Genomic DNA, 27,065 nt, shown 5'->3' with positions numbered 1-27,065 from the left:
AAAAAAACGATTTTATTTTTTAGAAAATGCTAAACCAAGAGAGCTTGTGAGTTTAATAACTCAATGTTAAGAGAGGGTGAGTTTTCTTACCCATTTCACTGTCTAAGATCATGACGAAGACAATTAATTTTCTCTAAAAAAATAGCGACGCCACTTGTATTATTTACGTATTGAAGGAAAATAATTTCACATCTTAGCAAATAATAGAATTAAAGGGAAGCCTTTAGTGCAGTGGTACAATTGTTGTATGTAAAGATCAAGGTTTCGAGTAAAAAAAAACAGCTTCTAGATGGTGTAAAATAAATCCTTCCTCAGGATCGAAGTTTCCTTTTTAGAAAACATGATTAATATCTGCAACAATTAATAAAAAAGTTTCACAAACAGTTGATGATTAGACATAAAGAATCGCGTACCCCGACCATGAGGTTGGTGGCATTGCAATTGCAACCTCCCATTACAATCTCTGCAACCATGGCTTCTAAGGTAAGGGATGCCATCTGAGTACGAAGGTAGAACAACCAGACCTGTGATAATGAGAGCTCATTTTGGTCCCCGTAAATCTCACTTCTTCTGAGAAAGGAGGCATGCCGACATCATCATTCTTCCTAGTTTTGTTTCATCATCTAGAACCTTTCCCACCCATTTTTTCTGCTTGTTTTGATGCTTTAAAAGAAGTCATGACCATCCGCTTGGTTTTCATCCACTATCTTCTTGCCTATGGGCGATTGCTCTTTTTATCGGTGAGTTTGCTTTGCAGGTCGAGACGAGTAATAATTATGATTTTTCTTTTTCTTTTCTTTGATTCTTTGTTGTCAGTAAGCTTTGTTTTATCTTCAACTTCTGTGCCAATATGTTGATGTTTGTTTGCTTCTTTTCCTGCTCTTCTTTGTTTGCACTCTTCTGATTTCATGTAACTTCGATGAGCTTCCTGGTTCCGTGATTCCACTTTGTTTCTTGCTCCAGCATCAGGATTGTTCTGCAACTTCGATGAGGCTCAGTGTTCATAATTGTTTCTTCTGTTGTTCTGTGTATCAGCCCAGGTCAGAACTGAAAAATTCAGTAACTCTACGTAAGAACACTTACAGATCAGATGGAGCTTGAAGGCAAAGAGGGAGTCGTACCTACTGGTTTTGTGGGGTCTGAAGAGAATAGTAAATCCATGGGCAAGGACAAGATTCAAGATGATAACAAGAACACCGTTCCATTCTACAAGCTCTTCTCATTCGCGGATTCCGTGGACATAATTCTGATGATTCTTGGATCACTAGGCGCTCTGGGGAATGGGATTGCTCTACCTCTCATGACTGTCTTGTTTGGAGGTTTGATACAGGCCTTTGGAGGAGCTTCAGACTTTCATGATGTGCTTGGTAGAGTTACCAAGGTAAGTTGATCATCACACTCGAGCTAGGCTTAATCATAAACATGTTACAGTTATCTCATTTAGTGAGTACTCTAGTGGAACTCGAATCCTCTCATTTCTCTTTTATTAGTGAAAGAGCAAGTAAACCTACTGAATAATTAGTGATGTATTTCCACTCAGGTAGCGTTGGAATTCGTGTACTTGGCTGTAGGAGCAGGCGTGGCATCATTCCTCCGTAAGAATACTTTCCCTATCATGCGCACAAGGAACAAATTTGATCTAATGCTTGCACAGAACAGAATGCTCAGCTTTCTAATTCCTGTCAGAGGTGGCTTGCTGGATGACTACTGGGGAAAGGCAATCTTCTAGAATAAGAAATATGTACCTGAAGACAATTCTACGGCAAGAAATAGCATTCTTTGACATGGAAACCAATACTGGTGAAGTCGTTGAGAGAATGTCCGGTGACACTGTCTTTATTCAGGACGCCATGGGCGAGAAGGTAACTGCTTCAAGTTTACTTACCTCCGTCTCACATGAGTACTATTTACTGATAACTCCTTGTTGTGCATGCTCCCCTCTGTTGTTATAGGTTGGTAAGTTCATCCAGCTACTATCCACATTCTTTGGGGGATTCACAGTTGCGTTTGCCCAAGGTTGGCTTCTCACTCTTGTCATGCTCAGTGTCATCCCCCCCTTGGTTGTTGCGGGAGGAGTCGTGGCCAATGTTGTGGCCAAGATGGCGTCAAGGGGACAGGCTGCTTATGGAGAAGCTGCTAACATTGTTGAACAGACGATTGGTTCAATTAGGACAGTAAGTTTTTTTTTTTCCTTTTCTAGAGCACAGCATGAAGTCAAGTTGTTAATTGGGCCTGTCTTTATGCAGGTTGCTTCTTTTACTGGGGAACGAGTGGCAGTGAAGAAGTATGAAAACTCATTGGTGAGTGCCTACGATGCGAGCGTGCAAGAGGGACTGGTTACTGGATTAGGACTTGGCACGGTTGTGCTATTCATGTTTGGTGGGTATTCATTGGGAGTATGGTACGGAGCAAAACTGATACTTTCAAAAGGTTACACTGGTGGCAGGGTGCTCAATGTTATATTTGCCATCCTCACTGGATCCTTGTAAGTTGAAGTTGTATTTTTGTCTTCATTTTTTTTTCTTCATTGATGAATCAAAAGTCAAGCATAGCTGTACAATTAAGCATATTTACTCTAAAGATTAACAACTTTGGTACCTATTTCTTTAGTTATAAAATTTCATTAACCATTTCGTACTAGCTTTTGAGAATTTTGATCTGATTGTCCAGTTCGTTAGGCCAGTTAGCACCCTGAATGAAAGCTTTTGCTGCAGGACAAGCTGCTGCTTACAAGATGTTTGAGACAATCAACAGGAAACCAGAAATAGATGCCTATGATGACAAAGGAAAGATGCTTGATGACATTCAAGGGAATATTGAATTTAGAGATGTTTATTTTAGGTATCCAGCCAGACCAAATGAACAAATCTTTCACGGATTTACTCTAGTCATTCAGCAAGGAACAACTGTTGCATTGGTTGGTGAAAGTGGAAGCGGAAAGTCGACTGTCATCAGTTTGATCGAGAGGTTTTATGATCCACAAGGTGGAGAAGTTCTCATAGATGACATAAACCTCAAGGAATTCCAATTAAGGTGGATTAGAGGAAAAATCGGGCTCGTGAGTCAAGAACCAGTCCTATTTGCTACTGGCATTGGAAATAACATAGCCTATGGCAAGGATAATGCAACTATTGAGGAAATCCGAGCTGCTGCAGAGCTTGCTAATGTTGCCAAATTTGTAGATAAGTTGCCCAAGGTAAGAGTTAGCATCTTATCTTTCAAAAGTTCTTCCATTTCTGTAGGATCAATTTGATAGATTGCCATTTCAGCAATTTTATATCCTGTCTGAAACTACTGATGGATTTTCAGGGTCTTGATACTGTGGTCGGTGAACATGGAACACAGCTATCCGGAGGTCAAAAGCAAAGAGTTGCCATAGCCAGAGCAATTCTGAAAAATCCTCGCATTTTACTCTTAGATGAGGCTACAAGTGCCCTTGATGCAGAATCAGAGAGGACAGTACAAGAAGCACTTGATAGAGTCATGGCAAACCGTACTACTGTTGTGGTTGCTCATCGATTGAGTACTATACGAAATGCCGATACCATTGCTGTTATACGTCAAGGATCAATAGTTGAACAAGGTAAGTCGAACCACAGATGAGAAAAAATGCAACTAGTTTGCAATGAATCTAACTGCTTTTTTAACTTCCAGGTTCACATTCAGAGTTACTAAAGGATCCGCATGGAGCTTATAGCCAATTAATACGCTTGCAAGAAGTGAACCAGGATTCAGATACTATAAATGGACATGAATTGCACAAAGAGAATAAGTTCTCAGGAAGAACATTATCCTTTCGCCATTCCAGCAGCCGGGGTTCATCTGGCAGACACAGCAACAGCCACTCATTACGAATAACACATGGTTTTGATGTTGGAGCAGATGTACAAGACATTATAACTCATAAAGCAGATCCTGAAATCCTCACTCAAGACTTGAAAGAAGTACCTCTACGTCGATTAGCTTATCTTAATAAACCGGAGACACCAATGCTGATTCTTGGGTCAATTGCTGCCATAGCTAATGGGATCATATTTCCCGTATTAGGAATACTCATATCAAATGTGATCGAAGCATTCTACGAGCCACCAAACAAGCTCAAAAAGGACTCAAATTTTTGGTCATTAATGTTCCTGGTATTTGGTGGGTTATCGTTAGTTTCCCTCCCAGCCAGATCTTACTTCTTTGTAGTCGCAGGATCCAAGTTGATTAGGAGGATTAGACTAATGACATTAGAGAAGGTGGTTAACATGGAAATAGCATGGTTTGATAATCCAGAGAATTCAAGTGGTGCGATTGGAGCAAGACTATCAGCAGATGCAGCTACATTGAGGAGTCTTGTGGGTGATGCACTCGGATTAACTGTTGAAAACATCACAACATTAGTTGCTGGGTTGCTGATTGCTTTCCTTGCAAATTGGCAACTCTCTTTGATTATCCTAGCTTTGGTGCCTCTTCTTGTTCTAAACGGATTCGTCCAAATGAAGTTTGTAAAAGGATTTAGCAAGGATGCAAAGGTATATATGGTTTTTGGAAAGTGTTTTTTTTTTTCTTAATTATTTTGTTCCTTTTTACAGTGACAACTGATACTGTAATTGGATGTAGATAATGTATGAAGAAGCAAGTCAAGTTGCTAACGATGCAGTGGGGAGTATCAGAACAGTTGCTTCATTTTCAGCCGAAGAGAAGGTTATGCAAATATATAAGCAGAAATGTGAAGGTCCGATGAGTAAAGGAATCCGACAAGGGATTGTCAGTGGTGCTGGATTCGGTCTTTCCATCTTCTTATTGTTTTGTGTCTATGCAGCTAGTTTTTACGTCGGAGCACGGCTAGTTAACAACGGAAAAACCACTTTTGACAAAGTATTTAGGGTACGTGACTTCTATACTAGGTTGTGTTTGCTTGTTGGGCACAATAAAATTTCAATAATCGCAGTGTTTTTCATCTCCTAATTTTGTTTTTTGAACTTTTTTTGGAAGGTCTTCCTTGCTCTCTCAATGGCAGCTGTTGGTATTTCTCAGTCAAGCTCCTATGCACCAGATTCCTCAAAGGCCAGATCTGCTTCAGCTTCCATATTTGCCATTCTAGATGGAAAATCTAGTATAGATCCAAGTGATGATTCAGGCATGACCTTAGAAAGATTGGAAGGCAGCATCGAGTTTCGACATGTCAGCTTCCGGTACCCTTCGAGACCGGATATCCAAATTTTTCAAGATCTTTGCTTGACTATCCAATCCGGCAAGGTAACTCCAAATGGTCGTTGTTAAAGAACCTTGCCCTATGTGTCTGATAGGGAGATTTGACACTCTCTTTTCCTCAGACAGTTGCACTCGTCGGGGAGAGCGGCAGTGGAAAATCAACTGCCATATCATTGTTACAGAGGTTTTACTCCCCTGATTCTGGTGATATACTTCTAGATGGAATTGAAATCCAAAGGTTACAGCTCAGGTGGCTGAGGCAGCAGATGGGGCTAGTGAGTCAAGAACCGATTCTGTTTAACGATACAATTCGAGCTAACATTGCTTATGGAAAGGAGGGGATGGCTAGTGAAAGTGAAATCACAGCTGCTGCAGAACTAGCAAACGCCCATAGATTTATTAGCAGTTTGCAAAAGGTATGATGATGCTTTGCATCCAAAACACAGCTTTAGCTCTATGTCTTTATGTGTGTTCTTCAATGCAGGGCTATGAAACATTGGTCGGGGAACGAGGAGTGCAGTTATCAGGCGGCCAAAAGCAACGCGTTGCGATTGCTCGTGCGATAGTGAAGGAGCCCAGAATCTTGCTACTGGATGAGGCAACCAGTGCTCTTGATGCTGAATCTGAAAGAGCAGTGCAAGATGCTCTGGATCGTGTCATGGTCGATCGAACCACGGTGGTCGTGGCGCACAGATTGTCGACCATAAGAGGTGCTGATGTTATTGCCGTCGTCAAGAATGGAATGATCGTGGAGAAAGGGAAGCATGAGTCTTTGATCAACATTAAGGATGGGGTTTATGCATCCTTGGTGGCACTTCACCTGACTGCCTGCTCATGATCGTTTTATTTATTTGTCTTTAATCTTTCTTCCTGCATCCACAATTCCAGTTCTGAGACTTGTGTTTTTCTAACTAATCACTACTGCATGCGTTCGGTTTTCTGATAAACAAAGCAAATAAATAAGTGAAATGTTCTTTATATAATAATTACTGCGATGTCAGAAAAACACATGGCGATATGATCAACAAGATCTACTATACGTAGCTCCCAAAGAAATCAATATCCAAATAGATGATAAAAAATAACTGCAATCATGAAATGACAATGAAATCGACACGTAATCGACGATAAATTTATAGCATCAGTTATCCTTGAGTTGGCGCCTTCAATTGCTTGCGAACTCTGTCAATGTATTCCTTGGCTTTCCGATCGACGTCCGGCTCTACATACCAGTGCCGGTACTCATTGCCCTCCTCGTCGTCGTCGCTTGGTCGGACCTTCCTCGGCCTCGGCGGCTCTTCTTCTCCCCCGTGATTGTGTTCTCTCTTGAAGCCAAAGAGAGAGAGAAACGATCTCCTTCTTCCCATGATCTGAACTACTCTATCAGAGCAACCTGCTTCGTACAATCATCATGGTGCAGCGGTACGTATTTATACATTAATTGGTCTTAAACGCGTGTTCAAGATGCATGGATGAGTTTCTTACAACGAAAACTTTGGAGGAACAGTCAAAAAGGAAATTAAACTCTGAGGAAAAGGGGAAGTTTGCGAATCTTTCTTAAATCTTTAGTCCTGAGCTTCTCCGACATGGTGGCAGTTGCTTCTTCCATGTAACTGACACATGGTTCAAGTAATTGTGCACTTGTCCACTGTTAGGTCTATGAACTTGTCCTTTAATTATTAAACAGAGTTCAATTGAGAACGTTTTTTTTTCCCCTTGTTTTTTTAGTCAAAAGTTGATGGTACTAGGAGATCTATCAATCATGATCTCCCATTAATTGGTCTGTCAAAGGATGCTTTTTTGACGGATCGTGATTATTATATCAGAATTATTCTGGCATTAATATCATTAGCTACACATTGAGAATATACAACACTCTCACGCAAGAGAATTAATTAACTATAAGCTTGTAATTACAGGACGATTACCCTAAATAAATTGATACAGCTCAGATATAATCATTACATTTCCAAAATATTAAACTAACTTTAAATGAGAATCGTCTTTTTACCCAATTGCAGGGTTGGTGGTCAAAGACAAAAAAAAAAAAAAAACGAGTAATAACCATCGAATGCTTGACTTGCCAACCTCTTTTAACATACAGTCTAATGATTCCCCAACCTTTAGACCACCACAAAACAAAATAAATTTTGTTCAACTCGATCACAATTTCAAAACATACAATGACAAGCATAATTACTGAGTTCTCGTTGTGGCAAAAGACGAATACGTTTGTCCTCAGCGCCCCCATCAATCCGTCTCAGGATCAACACGGAGAAAGTAAATCACGGACAACTATTAATCTTTGAAATACTGACTAACACATAAGAGACCCGCCATAATTACTGAGTTCGTGCCCTTTGTCTGAAAGAGTGCAGTACAAAAATCATGAATTTTCTGATGTCAAAACTCAAAACCTGGTTGTTTTATAGACCATGCTTTTGTGTTAAAATACCTATGACTGTTCTGGTCCCTTCACCTGCAGGAGAACCATCCGGCCTGTCTCATGCACTGGCTTGAACATGCATGCACTATCACAATCAAACACCGCAAGACTCCAAATTACACATCAACCTTCTTTTGGGGGTAAAAATTAAAAAGTATTTTTTGTAAAACCTATGCACGAACTGAAGGTTAATTAATTTCAAAGAGTGAAATCTAAATTAATCCGGATAGTGATAATTGATACAGTTGCATCACCACAAGAATATAGTCGCAGCGACCTGAGAGTATGAATCAAACTGCATCTACCAAATGAATACAATTAAAGCCATGCAACTTTTGCACGCAGTACAGTAGTCTTGGGAGCATACGCTCGCTCATTTGTTCTACCTCATGAGTTTTGTGGCTTTGGGCCATTAATGGCTGTGGCGAAGAACTCATCGATCTCGGGGGACTTGAAGAAGCCCACAGATGGCGCCGTGCCACGGTTCTTTGGTCTCAATTTCCGTGGTGGCGGAGGTAAGCAAGGAGGATGCTCAGGGATCCTGCAGTTCGCTCCCTTGGGCGTCCTGCACTTCTCATCCTGCTCCTCCTCTGCCTCCTCCAGTCCTCGACACGGCATGTTAATTGACTCCCTGAGCAAGGATTAGCTTGAAGAAGGTGAGGTAGAAAGAAATGATGTATTTGGAAGAAGGAGAAGAATAGTTGGGAGAATAGTTAGAACAGATAATAACGATGCAAGGATGAACTCAACTTGTATTACATGACAATTTGCATGATACATTTTAGCTCCAGCTGTTGTTTTCGGCGTGACTCGTAATTGGGCCCCTGATAACGAAATTTGCAAATGGGCTGGGCTTGATCGATCCCTCTACTTCTTTAGTTGGATCCATCAACCCAATCAATTGGTTTGTAAGTTTTCAATTGACTCGATTATGTGGTTGACTCAATTCGTCAATTGACAGAATTTTTTTTTTGAGAAATGATACACTATGATGAAATATTTCTGTGATGTGGGAACGTGAACGACGTGGACATCCACGTAAGTATAGCTAGCTGATTTCCTTCCTTCATTCTTTTCTTCTTCCCGTAGATCCCTTTCTTTCCTCCTTCCTTCTTCTTTCTCCCTTTTTCCCTTTTTTCCATTTTCCCGATGACCATAGCTTCCCCTCTCGTGGTCTGCTCTTACTTTCTGCCCTGCGTCCTGCCTCCTTCTGTCCGTCCAACCTCCGATTGTGTTCGTGCCCGTCCGACGTCTGTGTAGTTCCAGCTTAGTCCGACCGTCCGTGCCTTCCACCGTTCGACCGTCCGACCCTCAGCTTTGTTGTTGCACCCTTCGTCATGCAGGGTAAGTGATTTTATTTCCATTTATCATAATTATGGTTTCTCTCTAGGTTATAACTCCCCGCTCGTGGTTTGAAAATGTGGTACAAACAAATTTAAATGTGTCGTGTGTAATTTGAAAATGTTGCCCATGGGTTTAGAAATTGTGAAACCAACCTGTTTTATTGATTGGGTTGTTTGAAATTAAAATTGGGTAGGAATGAGCTTTGGTCACTTAGGTCACCAAGGCGTTTGATAAAATGTCTCAATGAATTAAGTTATTGTTTGTGATGGATTGTTTCTCCAATGACCTTTCTTTTGATCATTTACCAATTTTGGCAATTACCAATCACGTGCAGTTGTGTGCCAATGGTTAATGTAGTATGCCCTTTCTTTTGATAACACAATGGTTGTCTTTATAGTATGCCAAGGGTTAATGTAAGGGACTTCGTTTTCAGTTATGAATAATTTGAGAAGTGTTCGTCCTTCATGTGTAGTGACAACTTATTTATCAGAACTATGTTGCTATTGGGAGTCATAACCCTTATGAATAAAATTCTCTTTGTTTGAATTTAGGTCCTAAAACTGTCACAGAGGAAAAAATGATTGAATCATGTGTGTCGTTGAATGATAGTGATTTGCAAGCGTTGGGTGATTTGTTAAGCTCGCAGCGAAATGATACTCCCTAAGTTAGGATGCATTTTTCATCTGAAGAGGAAGCTCGTGATTTTACAAATCCTATGCCCAAGGTCTTGGTTTTGGTATTTCAAAAATGCATTCCAAAAAAGGAGATGATGGTCGACATAAGTATTTTTTGTTTGGATGCTCTAAAAATGATAAAAATGTTCCTATAATTAAAAATTCCTTTTATCCTTGACCTTTTAGCAAAACGGATTGCAAAGCAAGGATAAATATTACAATTCGGAATGATGGATTATTTTTCATTACTAGTATTCACCTTGAACACAATCATACATTAAGTTTAAGGAAGTCGAGACATTTTAGATGCAATAAAGTGTTAGATTCTCAAACTAAGAGGAAATTAGAGTTGAATGATCAAGCGAGAATAACTTTGAGTAAAAGTTTTCAATCATTTGTTGTTGAAGCCGGTGATAAATTCATTTGTTGTTAGATGAGGGACAAACAAATTACCAAGAACCTTTAAGTTATTATTTGAATGATCAAAAAAATGAATTTATTTGAATATGAAAACAAAAAAATGAAAACCTTTAGATTTGAAATGAAAACCCAGGCACAAACCTTGTGATTTTTGTTAGATGAGGGACAAAAAATAAAACAAAGAAAACAAGAAGACGAAAAAACCCCACAGAGGAATGAAGGATGGGGCTGGGTCGATGCTTCCAAGCTCGGACAGGGTTGGGTCGATGAGACGGAGCTCGGGCTGGGCTGGGTCAAGACTGAAATCAATGATAGAAAGGTTGGAAGGGAGGCAGGGCTAGGGTGGAGACTATATCTCGAGTGGGAGGGGAGAAAGGGAGAAAGGAGAAAGAGAGAGAGAAGGAAGAAAGAAGGCTGAAGGGGAAGAAAAGAAGAAAGGCAAAGAAAAAAAATGGCAGACAGAAGAAACAGATCGACTAGTCAGATATGCTTACAAAGATGTCTGCATCCTTCACGTTACTTTTTCACATTCTATTCCACGTAGCGTATCATTTTTTATAAAATAGTAAGATAAGAGTAATATAGGTACGAGGAAAAAAATTCAAACAAAAATTTAAAGATAAATACATAAAATTATGGCGGCTCCGGTCTATCTTTTTGAACTTTTTTTCTTGAATATATCATTTTTCTTATCTTAATATATGAAAAATATCATGATAAACTAGCAATAATAAATATGACATGCAATTTTAGTTATTATAGAAACAATGAAAAATATGGTGGCAATTGCTGTCCAAATATGGTAAATCTTCAGTAATTGAAGTTAGTTTCTGATTTCTATCCAGAACATGATAAGTCTTCTGATTATTATTTTAGACTGCTATCTTTATGATCAATAGAACCAAGGCCGGTGATGGCGGCTAGGGTGAAGGTCGGAGAGCAAAGGTGGCCACCAATAAAGTGTTGGTGCGGTTAGCACTAACGGTCTAACTCGGATTTTGATGAATGACAAATTAGGTTAAGTTAGTTTTGTTGTTGATCTAACAATCTTACCGGGTGTGTAGGCGAAGTTCAGACAGATCGACGGACTGACCGGATGTCTGGCACGAAGCCCAGTTAGGTCGACGGGTCGATCGGATAGTTGGCACGAAGTTCAAATGGGTCGAAGGGCTGACCGGACATTTGGCACGAAGTCTAGCTAGGTCGACGGGCTGACTGGATAGCTGGCACGAAGTCCAGACGGGTCGAAGGGCTGACCGGACGTCTAGCAGGTAAGTAAAGATAAGTCACTGGAGGGGAGTGACTGTGAGGATGCGTTCCCGGGAAGGGAACTTAGGTGCCGATCCGCCATTTTGGAAGTCTAAGTCGAGATCTTGACTAGATTCCGGTCTCGAAGAGACGGAATCTAATTCATACTCTTTATGTTGAAATTATAAACTGTGCTAATACTTTGTTTTGCAGGATATACATTATATATTTGTCTCGGACTAACATTTTCTTGCAGGAGAAGAACTTTTTGGAGAAAGATGGTCCGGACGCCCATAGGCAAAATTTATCCAGTTCACGGCGTCGACACGTGGAACTCGTTGGTTGGGTCGGCTACGTCACACCAGGGCCCCTTGAAGGGCTGCGGGCGCCCCGAGCATCCTATAAAAGAAGGTCAGGGGTGGAGCTTCATAATTCAACTCAGAACAAACAATCTGCTCACTTGTGCTCCTACGACGCTGTGAATCTCCGATAATGTGTCATTCCTTTAGTTTCTTTTCTTGTTGGTATTATTTTGTTTTACTAATTAATTCCTGTACGTCAATTTTTGTAAACATTCTTCCGAATTATTAGTGATTGCCCAACGAAAGTACTCAACGAGTACGGGCATTGGAGTATGAGTCGACACAGACTCCGAATCAAGTAAAAAGAACTTGTGTTAGCCTTGTTTCTTTTCGCTTATATTTTTCGCTGCGCTTAACTCTTTTCGACGTCTTTTTAAAATCGATATTCACACCCCCCTCTATCGAAATTCACGATGGAAAACAGAGATCTAATCAGGTATGCATTAAACACGTTTCTACGCAACAATTTGTGGGCATCTATTGTGGATGCCTATAAAATTTCTAAGAATTTATCTAAACTTAAATTAGATGAATTATTTTGTGAATTAGAGTTACATGAGCAGACTAACGCTGGAGCCGAGAAAGGTGTTGTTTTATTTGCAGGTTCCTCCAAGGAAAAGAAGAACAAGCCTGAACCTGAAGAAGATTCTGACCAGAACTCTGAAGATGAAGAGCACCTGGTGAACCTGGTAAGGAAGATGTTCACCAGGAGGAAGAGAAACTTCAGCAAGAAGGACCTTCAGAAGATCAATTCTCCAACAGAATCAAAGAACGTGACATGCTTTAGATGCAACAAGAAGGGACACTACAAAAACGAGTGTCCGAGATTGAAGATCGACAAAACAAAGACCAAAAAGAAGGCCCTCAAAGCGACGTGGGACGACTCCTTCTCGGACGAATCAGAGGTCGAACATCAGAAGCACCAGAGCCACCTCGCGCTGATGGCCTGCGAAGTAGAGTCGGAAAACGAATCGAAAGACGGGTCCAACCTGAATCGAGCCACGAGTCCGTACTCGTTTCCGAAGGTTCCGAAGAGGTATACCTAATTTTAAATCGAAAGTTTTTTAAAATTATTTCTTACTTAAATAGTAAATTAGTTAAATTAGAAAGTGAAAACAAGTTACTCCTTGAGGAGAATCAAAACCTCAAGGAACAAATTGTAAATAATAATCCAACTCAAGATCTAACACTTAGGAAGAGAATCTATCACTAAAATCATAAATTAATAATTTAAAAGAAATGTTAAAAAAATTTACAACAAGATCTAAAAACTTAGATCTAATTTTAAATAATCAAAAAGCATATTATAACAAAGCCGAACTTGGACATAAGTCAAACTCAAATAAAACTTTTAAATCATTAATAACTCAACACAAACCAACGAGTAAAATCTGGGTTCCGAAAGCGTGTTTGATCACGCAAGTAGGACTTAACCAATACTACATACCTAAAGAAAAAATATATTATATAAATTCGAATAAACCAAATCAAAAACCAAAATATAAATCTAAACAAAAAAAATTCAAAATCTAAATATTTTAGAACTCACCAAAACTTAGACTATCACTAAGTAAATTATAACTATAAAAGGAATAGACATAAACCTAGAACTAAAAATTAAATTAACGACCAATAATTCAGGGGGAGGCTCCAGAATAGCTAGCACGTCCAAAACTAACCTACCCGACAGAGTAAACCTAACCAACCTACCCGACAGGGTAATTAGGACTAGTTAAAAAGTGACAAAGTTTAACTTGACCTATGGTACTGGTGAAGTTTTGGATGATAGTACGTTAGAAAAGCTTAGTCTATGCATGTCTAGGAAGATATGACTTCGACCTGGTGTATTTGTCTAAGTGGAACTAGCCGAAGCTAACCCTTACAGATCCTAACCAGTTAGATCAAGGTTTGTATTAAGTTCAGTGGATAGGACTATTTGGAAAACCTCGAAGGCATGATTACTTTAATGATGTCCAAGTAACTCACCATAGCCCAGAAGTTTATTCAGAGAATGTCTATTTTGTTGAACCCAAAGTTAAACTTGAATCTAACATAAAGTTTAAACCAAACCCTAAATCTAAACCTAATTCATCTCACAAAATTATAGGATTCTTTGATTGAAAACGTAGATCGGGTGAGATGACTAAGAACTTAATTTTAAAATATTAAATTAAAATTAAATTAAAAATAAAAATAAAAATTAAAAATTAAAATTAAAAATTAAAATTAAATTAAAAATTAATATTAAATTAAAAATTAATATTAAATTTAAAATTAAAATTAAATTAAAATAAAAAATAAAAAAAAAAGTAAAATAAAAAATTTAAAATTAAATTAAATTAAATTAAAAATAAAATTAAAAATTAAAAATTAAAAATTAAAATTCAAAATTAAAATTAAATTAAAATTAAAAATTTATTTTAAAAAATTAAACCTAAATTTATTTTATTTTAAAATTTACTTTTCTTTTAACTTAAAAATTTTAAAATTAAACTTAATTTTTTTTAACCTAAAAATTTATTTAAAAATTAAACTTAATTTTTTTTAACTTAAAAATTTACTTTAAATTTAAACTTACTTTTTTTAACTTAAAAATTTATTTTAAAATTAAACTTAATTTTTTAACTTTAACCTAAAAATTTATTTTAAAATTAAACATAATTTTTTAAAACCTAAAAATTTATTTTAAAATTAAACTTAATTTTTTCAACTTAAAAATTTATTTTAAAATTTTATTTAATTTTTTTACCTAAAAATTCTTTTCAAAATCATTTTAAAAAGTATTTAAAAACCATTTCTTAAAAAAAAATAAAAAAAAATTCTTTAAAAATCATTTTAATTTCAAAATCTTGTTAACTTAAATTTTTGGACTTCACTTACTTAGTAATATCTTAATTTTGAATATAATTGATTCTGACTTGTCCAATAGATTAGGAATTTTAAAATTACTTTCAAAAATGATTCTTTTAAACTCTAGGTCAAATTTTATTTTCAAAACTTCCTATTTTTAGAATTTCAAAGGTTTTAGCCTTAGACTAGAATAATTCCTTAGAAATCATGTTCCACTAGGGCTAGCATTTGAGCATCTTACCAACACCCTAGGTCTACCTTGCTTGTGATTAACAAACATAGAAAGGGGTGAGATGTATAGGCAAACTGCCTGAACTTAAGATGCTTATATCAGTGCATCGATATAAGTCTGGATGTTAAATACCAAACATATATTAATCAAATTAAGTCATTCATGTTAGGATCTTAGATGGCTAGAGGGGGTGAATAGCCTCTTAAAAACTTAAACACAAATTTCTACAAAGAAACTTGTTAGCACAACGGAATTAAGAAACTAAAACAAAGAGGAAACAAGCACACTAACACACGGATTTACGAGGTTCGGGGATAACTTGCCCCTATTCCTCGGCGTGTCCGTAAGGTGGACGACCCCTTGATCTTCGGTAGATCACACCCCGGATAAATTCCGATTAAAGATCCTCCTTCTCGGTGGAGTAACCTCTTCACAAAGTCTCAAGAAATATATATGTTAAAGCACAAGACTTACAGAGCTCGGTGGCAAAGAAGAATGAACTAACGCTTACAACCACGCGAGGATCAGTGGAAACAGAGAACTCACAGATAGCAGTTTCTCACCCGAGAGCTCAAGAACTTATCACACCTCAACGATCAACAGAACGTTTTGTTTTCTTTTTTCACTTTCTTGCTTTCTTGTTGTTCTTTCCTCTCGCTTTTTACTGCTTCTTAAGCCCCTGTTCTCTGCTGTCACGAATCGTGGTCAAACTGCACAGAATCATCGCTGCAGCCAATCCCTCTTCCTCCTTACCTTGTTCTCTGAACTCACACCAATGAAATCATAGTCTTCACTGGTGTCTTCTGAGCTCGAACCAATCACCAGGAGTCAAGCGGATCGCAGCCAGATCACACCAGTAGCCGTTGATGCTTCAAATGCACCATGCGCCGCGAATCACAGCAGAAAGGCCATTTGTCGTATTCCTCTTATGGACTTAATTTGAAATTAGGCTTGGAATGATACCTGTGATTCTGCAAACTCAAAAGCTAACAGCACAGAGGGTTACATAACATGAATCAGGCAGATCAAATGCAGTGAAGGAATCGCAGAACAATAACAACTGACAGGTGTGGATCGGTCACCGTATCGATCCATGGACCGATCAGACATATCCTGATCGGTTCATAGCTTGTCCGACGGTCGTGAGACCGATCGATCGCAGTGGATCGGCTCCACGACCGATCCCCGCCTTCTTCTCTTCGCACATCTCCCGATCGGCTCCAAGACCGATCGATTGCACTCGCTGTGCATCGAGTGTTTCGATCGGTCTACGCATCGATCGATTACACTCGCAGGCATCGAGTGTTTCCGATCGGTCACCGCACCGATCCATGGAAACTTAGTTTCACCGATCGGTCCGCCGACCGATCCATGCATATTGTGTCACCGGATCGGTCCGCCGACCGATCCAATGTACCATGGAATGTCCACTAGGTCCTCTCTCGCCTAATCCAGAAAACAACCAAGCTCTCCGACTTCACAGCTGAGCTCCCCGAACGTCTCGCCACCACATTCGTACGCCTCCACGTACACCAGCCCTCCGGCTCGTCCGATCCAGAACGAGCTACCGAACCCTCTCTGACCTAGTCCGGAGAACGAGCTACCGAGCCCTCTCCGACTTCGTCAGGTCCAGAGAACGAGCTACCGAGCCCTCTCCGACCTAGTCCGGAGAACGAGCTACCGAGCCCTCTCCGACTTCGTCAGGTCCAGAGAACGAGCTACCGAGCCCTCTCTGACTTAGTCCGGAGAATGAGCTCTATCCAACTTCGCGTGCCAAGTTTCTAACTTGGACTTTTCCCTTCCACTTGATCAACCTTGATCATTAATCAAACCGAGTTTAATTAACATCTGATACAAACTTAAATCCGTGTCAACATCAAAACAACAGCCAGGTCAGACTGTATCAACAATCTCCCCCTTTTTGTTGTTTGACAACACGATTTAAGTTTAGATCAGAAATATTCTTATTTTCATAATTTTAGGGGAATCAAGATCCTCCCCCTAAGGTTGATCCCCAAGGTGGACTGTGCGCAGAGGTGGCAGGATTTCAGACCCATCAGCTTATGTAATGTGTCCTATAAGATCATCTCTAAGCTGATGGCGCAGAGGATGACTTCAGTGATAGGGAAGGTAATATCCCCAGCTCAGAGTGGTTTTGTTCCAGGGAGACTGATTTCAGACAATATCTTAATGGCTCAGGAGCTTGACCACAAGCTCAACTATCACACCAGAGGAGGGAACCTTATACTGAAGCTGGACATGGCCAAGGCATATGACAGAGTGCAGTGGGGCGTTCTTTTCAGAGTCATGGCAGCATTTGGGTTCTCAGAGTCAGTGATTGCTTTCATCAGGAGGTGTGTGACTTCTTCTTGGTTTTCGGTCCTGGTGAATGGACAGCTGTCAGGCTTCTTTAGATCACAGCGTGGCTTGAGGCAGGGCGACCCCATCTCCCCTTTCCTCTTCATTTTGGCGGCGGAGCTTTTCTCCAGAGGGATAGAGGCCTTATTTGCAGCGTACCCAGGGATGGCCTATGCGACAGGATGTGATATGAGGGTGTCTCACCTGGCCTATGCGGATGATGTGGTCATTTTCCTGAATGGGTCTCTGGACTGTGTGAGGAGGGGGAAGGGATTTTTGGACAGGTATGAGGCCCAGACAGGACAGGCGATCAATGCAGGGAAGAGCTCCTTCTTCCCTTCGAGGTGCATATCAGACAGGAGGAGGCAGCAGATAGCAGCGGTTACAGGCTTTGGTTTGGGGGAGAGGCCTATGCTTTATTTGGGGGTTCCAATCATCTCAGGGAACAAGAGGACAGTCCACTTTGCGCCACTGCTGGCAAAGATTCAGAGGAAGTTTCAGGGTTGGAACCTCTCACGCCTTTCACATGGGGGTCGCCTGATGCTGATCCAGAGTGTCTTGAGTTCTCTGCCTGTCTATCTCCTCCAGGTGACCCAGCCTCCTTTGGAGGTCCTGAAGAAGCTGGAGGGGGTGTTTGCATCTTTTTTCTGGAGCTCAGTGGGGCATGATAGGAAGGTGCATTGGGTAGCCTGGAAGGACATTTGCAGGCCGAAGCAGGAGGGAGGGCTGGGGATTAGACGGCTGTCAGAGGTGGGGGCGGCCTTATCTATGAAGTTGTGGTTCAGATTCAGAGAGCAGAGCACACAGTGGGCCAGATTCTTGAGGAGATCTTATTGTGGGACGGTGGACCCAGGTGTGGTGACTCTGAGGAGCAATGCTTCCCCCAGCTGGCGCAGGATGATTCAGACCAGAGCTGTGGCAGAGGGCATGACAGGTGGATGGAGAGGGGACCGTTGTCGGAGTGGTGCACAGTGCAGGGGCCTCCGGATGTCAGAGTGGGCCGGTTTTTAGCAGATGGCAGTTGGAGTCAGGAGATACTTCAGAGGGTGCTGCCCTCATCAGTGGCGGAGGAGGTGACAGAGGTTCAGCTGAGGCCCGAGGAGGAGGATGTTATGCTGTGGCGACCCACCAGAGATGGGCGATTTACTACGAGGTCTGCTTGGGAGGCCTACAGGACCCCGCACCAGAGGGAGGATGTAGCGATAGTGACCTGGAGCAGACTTCTCCTCCCCACCATTTCCGTGTTCAGTTGGAGGTTCTTTCGGAGACGACTCCCAGTGGACGAGATCTTACAGCAGCGGCAGTGGAGTCATGGGAGCATCTGTTCTATGGGAGCCTGGTGGCAGGAGATGTCTGGGGGCACTTTGGACATTTATTCGGGGTTGGCAGCTGGAGGGCGATGGAGAGCTGGAGGGCAGGCACAGCTTGGAGCAGCACTGGTTCGGTGAGGGAGATTATCCCCCTCTTGATTTTTTGGTTCCTGTGGACGGCCAGGAACGACTCCAAGCACAGGGGGCTGAGGCCAGAGGGACAGAAGATTATCAGGCAGATCACACAGTACTTGAGGGTCGGGATGGCATCTGGTATCATCAAGCCCAGGCACTGGAGGGGAGCTATCTCGGCAGCCCAGGCTATGGTGATTCAGGTGAGGATACGGACATTGCACACGATCTCAGTAGTACACTGGAGGAGGCCTGATGATGGATGGTTCAAGCTCAACACAGATGGTAGTTCTAGAGGGAACCCAGGTGAGTCTGCTTACGGTGCGATTGTTCGAGATCACAGTGGACAGGTGGTGGTGGCCAGGCAGGGAGTCCTTGGAGAGGGCTCCAATATTAGAGCAGAGCTTATGGCGATCCTGAGAGGGTTGGAGTTGTGCGTGGATAGGCAGCTTTCCCCGATTTGGCTGGAATCTGATTCTCTGGTGGCACTGCATATCATCAGGTCTCCTGGTATTTCCTGGGAGTTTCGGGAGGAGATCTTACGGATCAGAAGGCTTGTACGACAGCATGGGGTCAGATGTACACACATATATAGAGAGGGGAACGCGGCTGCAGACTTCCTCGCCAACCAGGCATATCAGGTGGAGGGGGAGAGGGTGATGGAGGGGCAGGAGATTGATGGGTTGCTACTTGGTATCTGCAGGATGGATAGATTGGGCTTGCCGTATATCAGGAGCTCTTGCAAGCCAGGATAGCACACTCGATGCAGGGTGAATAGCTCCACCTTAGAGCTATCTAGCCCGCAGCAAACGGCTGCGGTAAAGGCATCCTAAATCCGTTGATAGCTGTGGCTTTGCTAAAAAGCCAAATAGGGTGACTAGATCCACCTATGGTCTAGCTAGCCCGTAGCAAACGACTGCGGTAAAGGCGTGCCAAATCCGGTGAGGGCTGTGGCTTTGCCAAAAAGCCAAAGAGGGTGTGTAGGCCCACCATTGGCCTACCTAGTCCGTAGCAAACGGCTGCGGTAAGGACACACTAAATCCGTTGATAGCTGTGGCTTTGCTAAAAAGCCAAATAGGGTGACTAGATCCACCTACGGTCTAGCTAGCCCGTTGCAAACGGCTGCGGTAAAGGCGTGACAAATCCGTTGAGGGCTGTGGCTTTGCCTAAAAGCCAAAGAGGGTGAGTAGGCCCACCATTGGCCTGCCTAGTCCGTAGCAAACGGCTGCGGTAAGGACACACTAAATCCGTTAAGGGCTGGTCACTTGCCAAAAGTGAACATCGGGTGTGCTGGAGGACTGTTTGGGAGCGGACCAGGAAAGGACATTGGTTTTACCTCACTGATGTCTTTGATGGCGAGTCATGGAGCTTGGGCAGCGGAGCAGGAAAGGACATCGGTTTTACCTCACTGATGTCTTTGATGGCGATTCATGGAGCTTGGGCTGGACTTTATTGGGTGCGGCTCTTGGACTATGTTGGCACTATTATCATGGAGCGCGGAGGACAGATATGGTGGGCGACAGCGAGGCAGGAAAGGACATCGGTTTTACCTCACTGATGTCTTTGATGGCGATTCATGGAGCTTGGGCTGGACTTTCTGGGGTGCTGCTCTAGGACTACGTTGGCACTACTATCATGGAGCGCAGAGGACAGCTATGGTGGGCGACAGGTGAGAGACAGTGGTTGTTTGAACCTATGTGGATCAGTAGGAGCTTGGAGGTCATTGGATAGCACATGTGAAGCTTTACTTTTTCTTTTCTGTGTTGCAAAATTACATGTAGAGCTTTACTTTATCTTTTCTGTGTTGCAAAATCACATGTAATCTCTTGCAAGAGAGAAACCCCTTGTTCCCCTAGGCTAGCAGGCCAGGTTTGGTCCCCCTGATAGCCTGGGCTTTTCCTTGGTGGAATAAAGGTCTCTTTTTACCAAAAAAAAAAAAAAAAAAAAAAAAGATCCTCCCCCTAAGATGGATACACCACTAAGTCAATAACGGGAATCAAGATCCTTCCCGTTATCTTTTCCCCTAAAATCAAGCTTTCATACATCTCTAAACTTAGGTATCCTCTCCCCCTTTGTCAAACACCGAAAAGGTGCAAATGAGGTGACAAAACTCAAAAGGCTCTCCCTTAACCCATACTGTCTTTTTCTTAATGCACCTAGAGTTCCCTCTAAGTGTATTATATGACAGTAAGAAAGAGATAAGATACAATCAAGTCATGGCATAGGAACAGCATATTAATATGAACTGAAGCATAAGGAAAAGCAAGAAATAGACAAATGAATAGCAAAAATATATGAGTAGCATAAGTATCCAGGTCAGACAAAGATATCCAACAAATAGCATCCAAAACACAGACAGACAAAGTGACACACAGAATGTATCAATCAATATCCTCACAACGAGGAACATCATCATCATCTGCTGGAGGCATGTAACCCTGAGGCGGCATGCTGGAGCTCGAAGGTGGATGACCCGAGAAATGCTGCGGAGGTGGGTAGTTGGCCATCCAGCCCAGAAGCAGCTGCTGCGTCACCAACTGCTGACTGCGTAAGTCATCGTAGCGCTGGTCGATCTGAACACGCAGTCCATGAAGCTCAGCAGCCAGCAGCTCCATCGCAGGTCAGGGTCGGCCTCATCAGCAACAGGAGGAGGAGCAGCAACCTGTCGAGGAAGTGCCCGTGGTAACTCTCCCAGACCTCTCCCATCCTTCCATCGAACAGTCCCATTCTGTCCCAAGATACCGGACTTGGAAATGCCCGTTTCCCAAGTCTGCAATCCTGTCTGACCATCTTCACTATCCTACCCTTAGACACATCTATCAGAAGGGTTTCGAGCCAATCTGTAATGATATGCCCATAAGGCATATAAATAGTGGAGCTGCTAGGCTGAGTATATGAAATAATCGAAGAATAGATGCTCGACATGATATCAAAATCGAGACGCCGACGCAAACCATAAAGCATCAGGCAGTGGTATGGTCGGATCTCTGCTAGAGGTTTGGATGTGATTGGAAGAAGACAGTTTGTGACTATCTTAAAAAGAATATAGTCAGGAGGAGATAGTCTCAGAGCCGCAAAAGTAGGAAACTCGACATCCAACTCATCCAGTCCATCCGGTCTAGGGTGGCCAAAGAAATACTCATAGATAGTGTCAGGTGATACATCAAGTGGAGGAGGTAATGAGTCTGGTAAATCAGGATAAATGGGAAAAAGATCTCCTGAACACATTCGGCAACCTAGATACCCAAAGAATTCTACGATGGAGAAATCGATAGTTCTCTTAGCGACTCTGGTTCTATAAGCACCATCACTGGCCTGATGAAGATTGTTGTAGAATTCAGATACTAGGTCATAGTTGATGTCCCTTTCTAGGTAGACTAACGAGTCAAGTTTGTAATATGCCAGGGTTTCGGATACAGAGGGACAAAACTCATCCATGTACTTTCGATCCACAGATCGACATGGGAGTAGCTTGAATGTCCTCTGTTGAAACACTTGTTCAAACTGTCGGTTCGGGAATCTCGAAGAAGTTGAGGTCGGGAGGGTGCCTGAGACTTGGATTTCTCAGCAGATGACTTAGACGTACCCTCACCGGCTGATTTCTTCCTAAATAGGTCAAAAATGGGACATGGTCGGGGCAAATGGGAGTCCACGGGAGCCACAGAGTCGAGAACCGAGACAACACACAGAGATACACTGTGAAAAGAAACTAAAATGCCAAAAATGAATAGATTTCGGGGAGAAAGGAAGTTACCTGGGCGCCATTTGAGGCTTTCAGAGAAGATGGAGAGAAGAGTCGGGACTGAGGAGTGGTTCGGCTAGGGTTTTCGGCGTGAAATGAGAGGACGAAGGATTGGGGGAAGTTAAAGAGGATGATCAGATCATAAGATCGGACGGCTGTCCGAACAGGAGAAATCTTGACCGATCAGGGAACGTCCTGATCGGTCAGGGAGTGTCCTGATCGGTCGTGGAGACCGATCAGGGAACCTCCTGATCGGTCCCCGGACCGATCAGAGGTCGATCAGTAACTAGTGATACGTGCCAGAACCCCTGATCGGTATGCAAATCAACTCATACATAAATAATGAAACCTAAATCCCTAGGCTCCCCCTTCACCTAAGCTCCCCCTTGAGCTAGGATTTCCCGCAAAGGTAAACTTCTCCCCCTTTGCCTAAACAATCGCTCCCCCTTCACCTAAGCTCTCCCTCGAGTTAGGATTTCTTGCAAAGGTGTATAGGTTTCCCACTTAAACCTAGACTTCTCCCCCTTTGCCATACACCAAAAAGAGCTCCAACAATATCCCAATTGTTGAAAACATGTCATCCAAATTGACCCTAAACTCATGTATTTATCCCCCATGGATCTCATACATTTAAACGAGTTGACACGGTCAAGAACAATGTTGAAAAACACTTTTAGGCTGGTATCAGTCGACTGAACTAGGTACCAGTCGACTGCCCCCTTCGACAGAACCTTACAGAACCATTCTGTGGTCGAAATCTACTGTTACCAGTCGACTGGTATCGAAAAAATGAGCTTACAAAGGCATTCTGTGCTCAAAAACACTGTTACCAGTCGACTGGTACCCTATTTCTGAAAAAATCAACCTTTTCAGGCCAACTTCAGAAATGCACCAGAAATTCCTTAGACCTCCAAAAATTCCCAAATTTTGTGGAGAGGTCTATTGTACCCTTGTCTACTTGGGAAAAATATATATAAAAATATATCTATCACCAATCCCAAGATTGACACAAAACACAAAACTAGCTAAAAAGTTCAATTGAACCTTGACCTAAAGTCCTAGTTTTGGCTTTCTCTTGATGTATTTGCCCATACTAAACCATAATGCATCACTAGCATTAGTTTATATGGCATCTATACATCAAAAACTAATTTTCATGCAATATGAACCCAATTCATATTTCTATGCATGAAACTCAACTCAATTGTGTCAACCCACTATGTTAGAGACTTAAGTCCGTCTCCTAACCACTTGACACATTTGATAACCCATTTACCATGGGTCCCAAAGGCTCTTCCTAACCTTAGGAATCTTAACCTTAGTCATCTTCCTTGGTGACTCATCCACTATGGCTAGGTCACTTCGATGCACCTCGGGTGACACTTGGCCTACTAAACTCACCTTCTTAACCTTAGACACCTTGTCTTTGATTAATTTCTTCTTGTCCTTAATCTTGGACACCTCATCCTTGCTATAATTATATGCTACCCTAGCATATTCCTTCTTATTGGCCTTGGATGACTCTCCCTTGTCCTTGGTAACACCTCTCATGTTAGTTAGAGCCCTAGAGCCAATCATTTGATGATTGTATGGACTCATGTATATCATATTCTTGTATATATTAATAAAGGCTTTTGTTTGGTTATTATACTTATTTATATTAGTGCCAAATAGACTAAGTATAATAGCGTCCTTGAGTAGAAGGTTCATACCTATATCAATCGATTAGTTGAATCGATAGTGAGATGATATAGGGAACACTACTCTAAATCATTCCTAGTCGAGTATTAGCATTCAGGGACAATGTTAATACAATAAGACTAGCATGTAGGTCAGCTCGATGACTTGATCTCACAAGTCATGGATATAGAGATATCAAGCTGACACATGGGTATACATTAGAGAATGTATACTGAATGACCCGCCATGAGAAAGTATCATGGATCGTTATATGAGTGTCATATACTTTCTCATGTGGCTATTAGTATAACTATTAGTCCTTAGACCTGAAGTCACCATGGATCCCTACATAAGGAGTTATGTACTTTGGTTTCGTCAAACGTCACCCGTAACTGGGTGGACTATAAAGGCGATTACTGGGTATATAACGAATTATGTAGAGGGATGTGAGTGATGTAGATGGGATCTATCCCTCCCATATGACGGGAGCGACATCGGTATTCTTGATAGAGTGAGACCACTAAGTGCATGGTCATGCCCAAATGAGTCAACATTAGATGTTGAGCTCATTTAATCGAGTGAGTCTACTTGGAGTTCAAGATTTAGATTGATTAGAGGATGACACGGTCTATGCCTCACATTGATCAATCTAGATGTCTAGGATAGAAGGACACTTGTCATTATTTTGTGAGTAGTCACAATTGGTAGTCACAAGGTGATGTCGGATCTCGACATTCTTGTAACTTGGGTAGTAATGATGTGTTGCTAGATACCGCTCATTACTTATGCTCCTAAATGGGTTTAGGGCATTGCCAACGTTACATGAACCTATAGGGTCACACACTTAGGACAATTAGATGGAGATTAGGTTCATATGATGAACCAAGAGGATTAGATTCATTTGATGAATCAAATTGGATTAAGAGTAATCCTAATTGGGCTAACTTGAGTTCGACTCAAGTTGATTCATGTGTTCAATGAGTCTAATTTAGATTTTGAATCATTGAATCAATTTAATTTAATGAATTAGATTCATTATATTAAGTTGGCTCGAATCAAATGGTTAGATTAGATCAACCATGGTTGAGATTGAGTCAAGTTTGACTTGACTTGAGAAGGAAGACCAAAGGTCAATTTTGACTTGACCTTTTGTCACCTCATTGGTGAGTTGGCATTAGGTGGACCAATAATGATGTTCTACATCATCATGGGTGCCACCTCATGGAAGTTACAAAGCCACTCTCTTAATGGTTTCATATTAATTGCAATTAATGCAATTAATTTGTGGGTTTTTTGAGAGTGGCCGGCCACTTTGTGTGGGTGGGTGAATTTATTTTCCCATTCAAGTGGTGTAACTCCTTCTTCTTCCTTGTGTTCTTCCTCTCAAGCTCTCCCTCTCCCTCTCCTCCTCCCTTGGCCGAACCACATAGGTGCTAGCACACCTTGGTTTTTGGTCATCTCCATCTAATGTGTCCGTGTGGATACTTCTAGAGGACCGACACTTGACGGTCTTGAGATCCGGCATCATTTGGACTAGCGGGACTCGCGTCGGGCGCGCATCAAAGGTATAATCTTAACTTTAGTGTAGATCTAAAGTTTTACAAACTCGTACAAGAAAAAGTTTTTCGAAAAAGTTTTGTTTACGAATCTTTGCACGGATCTACGGCTTTGGGTTACTCGGGGTTTCCGCGACGCGAAAAAGCGATTTTCGCGGCCCGAAGAACCCAACAGTGGTATCAGAGCCACGTGCAAAGACTTGTACGAGTTCGTTTGTATTTTTATGAAAAATATACCTTCTGTAATTTTCTGTAAAAATTGTGTTTTTAGAGTTTTTATGAGTAATTTTTCGGTAGAAGCGAAGCACAAGTGTCTCGGCACTTGTAGGCTTCGTCTACCGGAAAGTTTTCTTTTAAACGGCTTCGTTTTGCCCCAAATCCGTTTGGGACAGCGGGGTCGGGTGCCATTAGATCGCAAAGGAGCAACTCACGATGGTTAGATCGTGGGTAGGGTACTCCCCTAACCCCGCAAGGGATTTGCTCCGCGGTTGCACCCGAAATCGCTAAAAACGAACTCCCGGGAAGATTTTTCCAAACGGCAATGTCTCGCCCAAATCGCTTTTGTGACAGCGGGTTTAGGCGCTGTTGGATCGCAAGGAACCCTCGCGATGGTTAGATCGCGGTAGGCTGACCGGTCCCGCAGGGATCCGCTCACGATTGCTAAAACAAATAAACGGGACCGGAAATTTTATCGTAAAAATTTTAAAATTAATTTTAAAATTATAGAAAATTATGAAAATATATAATTTTGAATTATATATAAATTTTGTGATAGTCATGGCCCAAAACCCAATATGATTGGTTGTGTTGTAATTCATAATACGGCCTGCGTGTCGTGTTGTATGTTTTATTTATTCGCGACCTGCGCGTTGTGCCTTCTCTTATATTCTTGTTGTAAATTAGATTTAGACTCGAATGTAACTCGAGTTTCAAATTGTAATGTACAAATTGGAGCGGTGGAGGGTCCACACGAGACGGAGTTCCGAGGCGGGCACGAGCAACACAAGGTGGTCAAAGGGAGGCGCTTGGAGAAGCTGTTGACCCCTAGGTTGACCAATCGATCTTCTAATTGGCTTGAGAAGATCGTAGTAGGGCCATGACTAAATCACAAATAGATTAATTAATTAATTATTATGTATTTGATGTATGTTTAATAATTAATTAATTAATTAGTGCCTTAACGATTAGATTAGATCTAAGTCGTGCACATGATGCACCCTTGCGATTAGATTAGATCTAAGTCATGCACAAGATGCATTCTTCTCGATTAGATTAGATCTAGATCGAACCAACTCTAAAATGCCTAACCGTGCCGTGATACCTATCACTACCTCGATCACATGTATTGTTGAATCTGCCAAAGCAGAGCAATACATATTATCTTGGTAGGGTACGGAGGGACAATCTTGGTCCCGCCTATCAACGCATGGGTGAATAACAAACTCAATTAGATTGAGTATTCCTAGTTACTCGGTTGGATCGAGTCAACTATAGGCATTCTTCCAAAGGTTG

General features: G+C 41.7%; 1 pseudogene; it reads left to right on the top strand.

Annotated features, from left to right (window-relative positions):
• Positions 1–426: 426 nt before the first annotated feature.
• Positions 427–6,139, top strand: LOC122038171 (annotated as a pseudogene).
• Positions 6,140–27,065: the final 20,926 nt, after the last annotated feature.

The sequence above is a fragment of the Zingiber officinale genome, chromosome 1A (assembly GCF_018446385.1).
Source record: "Zingiber officinale cultivar Zhangliang chromosome 1A, Zo_v1.1, whole genome shotgun sequence".
NCBI classification, from domain to species: Eukaryota; Viridiplantae; Streptophyta; class Magnoliopsida; order Zingiberales; family Zingiberaceae; genus Zingiber; species Zingiber officinale.
This window is presented reverse-complemented; position numbering and strand designations above follow the sequence as displayed.